Source organism: Mustela nigripes, chromosome 7 (genome assembly GCF_022355385.1).
Source record: "Mustela nigripes isolate SB6536 chromosome 7, MUSNIG.SB6536, whole genome shotgun sequence".
Classification (NCBI taxonomy): domain Eukaryota; kingdom Metazoa; phylum Chordata; class Mammalia; order Carnivora; family Mustelidae; genus Mustela; species Mustela nigripes.
This window is the reverse complement of record NC_081563.1, coordinates 18,411,532-18,417,531: the sequence shown is the minus strand read 5'-3', so window position 1 is coordinate 18,417,531 and position 6,000 is coordinate 18,411,532.

Here is a 6,000-nt window from a genome sequence, read left to right as displayed (position 1 = left end):
TAACTTGCCCGGCTTTCCTCAGTTCTAGAGTGGCAATGCCAGAAATTTTCTGGAACTTTGGAAAATGCCTGGGCTAACCAGACTCCAAATAATATTTGCAATCTCCATGGGCCTCGTCTTCCTTTATAATAAGGAATAACAATGCCTACCTCAGAGGATTATTCTATTCCAAACACTGAATTAAAATAGGTAATTAAAATACAGTGATATAGAAAAGTGTGTACAAATTAGATACACAAAAATAATAGTTTCCTTCTACCCCCTGAGTGGAAACAGCAGGCACAGTTTTGTGAAGATAGTAAAACGATCTGTTGATTATTTAAAAAAATTTTTTTTCTGAAAATAAAGATCCCATGCATAATAAATCAATATTTATAGTAACCTAATTTAAAAAACATTGCAACAATGTTAATTCTTCTGTCATTTATGTTATGTCCTAGGCTCACACATGTGTGCACACGTGTATATGTATGCACACATACACACACACGAGTGTGCTGAGAGCTTCCTTGTTACCCAGCTTGAGAAGAGAGGCAGCAGACAGGGACCCAGGAAGCAAGGGTGAAGAAGCTCCCACTTCAGATGGGTTCTGAGACAATTTTCCCCTTCCCTCAGGCTGAGGTATTCTGCCATCTGTTTTGATTAAACCTTTCAAAATTCAACTTGTGTTTTTCCTTCCATTCCTTTGAAATCTCCTCTAATTCAACAGTCTTTAGGCTTTCTTCTTTCCCTCAACCACCATCTGGTGTTTCTATTAAAAAAAAAAAAAAAGAAAAGAAAGAAATAAAAAAAAGAAAGAGAGAGAAAGAGAAGAAAACACATACAACAAACACTTTTGAGTTCCTTAGAAGAAAGGTATAATGATGAGGATAATTTATTCCCATAGTGAGGCCCATTACTATTTCCATGGCAACAGACTGTGATGTTCTGAACATGGGACTTTGTGATTATCACAAGAACAGGATGGCAAAAGGCCCTGCTCAGACTCTTTGTCCCTGTGGATTCTTCGGGTAGTCACCCTTGGTGGCTCCCAGTTGTCTACAGAATTATGTCCAAAGGTCTTAGCGTGGCATTCAAGGCCTTCTCAGTCTGGTCCAATCATTCTAGGCTCATCATCTATTAAGCTCAGAGTCCCTGGAACCCTGGTCCTTCTCTACAGCTCACTGTGTCCTGGACACATCACACTATTTCACACCTCCATGTCTTTGCCTCTCTCATTTCTCCTTACATCCGTCCTTCTACTTCCTTCCTTTTTTTTTTTTTTTTTTTACTTATCCTCAAGGTCTGGCTCAAATGTCACCTTCTAGATGGACTCTTCCATGGCTCACCCAAACAACAGAAATAACTCTTCCATACTCCCAACAGTTTGGTCAAACTGGTATAGTAACACTTTTTTTTTTTTTTTTTTTTTTTGTATTCTTAAGTAATCTCTGCACCCAATGTGGGGCTCAAACTCATGATTTCAAGATCAAGAGTCACACACTCTACCAATCAAGCCAGCCGGGCACCCTGATACCTGACTTAAAGAAAAAAAAAGTTCTATTTATATCTCTTTTATCTGAATTTGAATAATTTGCTGAATTATTTGGGATCGGTCCCTGTTTCAGTTTTTAGACCACCCCAATTAGTTTACATGATTTCTCAAAATGTCCCCTTTCTTATTGCCCTAGAGGGGCAAGCATTTCATCACCCTTTTACCATTAAGGTTTGGAAAAGTAGGTGACTTTGATAGGTAGTAAGTGGCAGAGCCAGAATTTCACCGATAGAATGGAAACATCATGGACTTAAGAGTCAGGCATATCTGGGCTCAACCTAACCTTCCCTTCCTCTCTAACCTTCTGTTTCTTCCCCTTGAAATGAAGATTATATGACATCATATATGTGAAAGTGCAGGGCACATAGTCACCACTCAGGTCATGGTAATATTCTTCTTTCCCCCTTTCTAGAAGCATCTAGAATCAAAAGTTTTCTTCCATTTTTGTTTCCCAAATTTTTATGTGGTACTGAAATTCAGATGAAGAAGCAAATGACTGTCATTAGCATCTCCCAGAGGGGGAGGAAAAAAAAAAAATCTTTGCCTGAATTCCCTTATCTGGAATCTGGTTCAGCGAGAGAAGTTACCTAACAGAGTTGTAAAAATTAAGGGAAGCAGTGTATGGGTACCTGAAGCTCTGATCACAGCGTTTGGTATGCCATTCAGTACTCAGGATGCTCGCAATAACATGATTACTACTACCTCATTAGCATTATTATTATCATTATTTTGGGCACAACAGAACAATAGGCCTTGTGAGAATGACAGAAATTAGCAAGACAGTCTCAAGACTCTGTCTTCCCACTTCTCCCCTCTACGGCCTGCCTCTGTACACACGCGTGTCTGCACAGTCATTTCCTCCTATTAGATTGTAGGTTTTAGATAGGGCTTTGGTGCCTTATCTGCAATTCTTTCTGTTGGGTGGACCCAAAACAAAGCCTTTTAGAGGAGGAACCTTCAGTAAAATGCTGAATGGTACTTCTCCAAAATGAGCATGGATCCTGAAACGAGGTTCAAAAGCCTCTGGCTTTCTCACCATCACTACGATGTGAATTTTCAGTGGTGGTATATTGGCGAGGGAGCCATTTTGGGGAAGATCATATACATCAAGAGGTTACTGGACAGAGCCTTTTGATATATTATGTAGCTAAACTTGTAATGTTTCCTCATAGGACATAGATGATTCCCAGATTAGAAGACAGACAGCTCCTGATCTCTGGGGGATGTGGGAGGGTCTAAGGAAATTGTCCTGGGAAACACGTCCACCAGGCATCAAGCACAGCCCCACCCGGGTGACGCAGTGGCAGGATCACTTAGGTAATCATTCAGCACATGTTTTACTGAGTATCTCCTTCATTTTAGGCCCAGGGTTGAACCAAACAATACCATGAAATCCTGTTTAGCAACCTGCAGTCTCCTCCCCCGATCCCACCAAACCGACCGCCTAAAGAGAAGGCATATTACTCCCTTCAGGTAAAGGAGATATGGCTCAGGGTGTTTAAGTGACTTGGTCCAATATCACACACGCGTAAGTGACTGGGAAGGAATTAAACTTAACCCAAGTCTCTAAGATCCAGGGCTCAGATAGGATCCCTGATGCATCTCCCCGACTCCTGGAACCACTTGCCGGGTCCCCAAGATTCATTGCTGGTGATCACACCCCACAGGCAGGTGCTGGCCAGTCGGCCCCCTTTCTTACTGTCTGTCATGCTACAGTCAGAATCAGAGTTAGCCTTGTTGGCTCTCCTTCTGGCCGTCACTTGAGTGCAGTCACAGAGTGCAGTCTCTGATCTGTGCCTTCTTAGGAATGGTCAGGGCCCACAGCACTCGAGGGATAAAGGAAAACAGGGAGAGACTAGTGGTGTGGTACATCCCTTCATAGCTTCCTTTCTAGAATCCACCCCCCCACATACACACCAACTTTATTTTATTTTATTTTATTTTGTTACAGCTGGGGTAGGGTGGGGGGCATTGATTCTGACTCACCACACACTTTGAGAGGCTCTGACTCATCTCAGCTCTGGTGTTCTTCCAACTCTGTTCAGAACACTGTGGGTGCCCTTCCCCAGCTGCCCAGGAGCAGCCAGACCCGTTCAGATGTGCTTGCTTCAGCCCTAAATGACACCAAGTTCATTAGTAAATTAGACACACACACAAGAATCAAAGACTCCCCAGCAACCAACAGGGCTTAGGCAAGTTTTCGTTGAAGCCAAGATTAATGTGCAATACCATTAGAATGAATTAACTGCTTTGCATTCAAGCATGCGGTTTACAACTACATTGGTGGTATTATTGATAGTTAAAGGTTTATCTTCAAGTTTAAAAACTTATAAAAGTTACCTATAGATATTAAATATTAGTAGTTGAAAGTTAACCGTAATTCTTTCAAGTTAGGTATAAGTTAGAAGAAATAAACTTCTCTGTATTCATTATTTTATAGCGCTGTATAATAAAACACCATCCTGACTTTGGGAATTTGTAAAGGATCACATTTATCAAAAGAAGCAAGCTTTAACTGCTTAACTGCTTAAAGAATTACCCTTTGGCTGTTCCCAGATAGTAAATGGCAGGTGTTTCTTCAAGTACATAAAGGGCTCCAAGTTCATTTAATTGTTCCTGATTGCTATTTTAATCACTATGCAGTGACTCCGTTTCAAAAAAAGAATTTTGCATGTGGTAGAATTTGGGCGTTACACTGTCTTTTCTTTCCTCGAGCCTGTCCTGATTCATTCTCCCCAGCAGAAGCTTCTCCCTGCTCACTTATTGTCAAAAGGGCTTTGCTGCTGACCCTAACTTGTAAACCTTCCATTTCCAGCATGTGTCATCTTCCATGAGGAGGTGGTTTTTATATTCTATCAAAAAATGGTCTCGTCCTACAGTGAGTACCCAGCATAACAACAACGAACAACTTCCTTTTGGGGAAAGTTGGCTTTCTCTCCACTTCTGAGAGCAGATGTTCGTGTGTTCTGATGAACCCCCATCCAGCATCTCCTCTGACTTGCTTCCTTTGACATCAAGCTTCTTGTTTCCTGACACCTTCCACACTTGAACTTCCTGTACCTTTGCAATGCCAATTTGCAAAGATAGAGTTATAGGCGGGCAGTGGGATTTTTGCTACCTCCCTTGGCCACATTTTTTTAAAAATACTGTTTCCTAGTAATTTGTGTTCTGCAAGAAATGAAACTGAGCCACGGTTCTGCAGAAACTTGAGAATGTCCTCCCTAGAGGACTCTTCCTTGCTCAGCCTCCTGGGGACCAGCACGGGTGATCTTCCCTCCCGGTGAGGACCCTCAGCTCCTATATTTTAGATGACTTTGGAACCAGGGAGTTTGGTAGGACAAAGGACGTTTTAAGGATTTAAAGAGAAAAGAAGCCGCCTACATTGAACTCATTCCCGTGCCGATGTTATTACTGTCCCTGCCTCTGACGCCGCCTGTGTTCTGGCTTTTAGGATTGTTCTCTCAGCTTTGCTCTGAAATGTAAAGCCCCATTGCCCACTGCAAGTCTTAATGAAAAGCAGCTCATAAGCAAGTTACGTAACCTAATTGTAATCCAGGGATCAGCTTGGTTATATTATTTAAAGAAATAGCATCCATTTTCTGTGACCTGATTTAGAAAAGAAACTGAGGGAAGAAAAAAAATAATACCCACTTTAGCATTCGGCTCCCTGCGCTCATTCTAATGAGAACACTTGTAAATAATTCAGAAACAATGACTTTTAAGAACATTAAACCCAACTTAGCTCAGGGGTTCTATCTCAAAGCAGCTTTAGCCACTTAAAGCAAATGATAAATGATCGTGAAATATGGAGATTGTTTTTGCAGACAATTTAGTCATTTCGTGAGTTTAATTTCCTCATCAGTTCCACACGCGTGAAGTCGACTAGAGGCACGATGCTAGGGAATGCTGAGTGCACGAGCCGTGCTCTCAGGAAGCTTACAATCTGGTTAGGGTCGATAATGATGTACCACCACCGGCTCCATAATTGGAACAAATGTACCATAGCCGTGTAAAATGTTAACAGTAGGGAAAACGGGGTTGGTGGTTGGTGGGGGGGTTTGCAGCAACTCTGTGCCATTTTTGCAACTTTTTTTTTTAATCCAAAACTATTCTAAAATTAAAAGTTTATTTTTAAAAACCTGGATAGGGAAACAGTTGGGTATACAAATAGAAATGCGTCCGTGCTTATTGCCTAGTTTATGGAAATAAAACCAGGCCTGCCTAATAGGCAACTTCATAAGTTCGCTTTGTGAATTTCAGAAGCACACGACTGGGTTAATCATAATCTTGATTCATGTTATTAGTGCGCCATGAATCACGGACTATGATTGGTTCTTCGGTCCTTACGTAAACCTCATCTAAATGATTGATACTGTATGTATTATAATAACATAATAAACCACCCAGACACACCTTTCAATCCCAGAGCTAAAAGGCCTCCATGACGGACATTTAACTTACGTGTT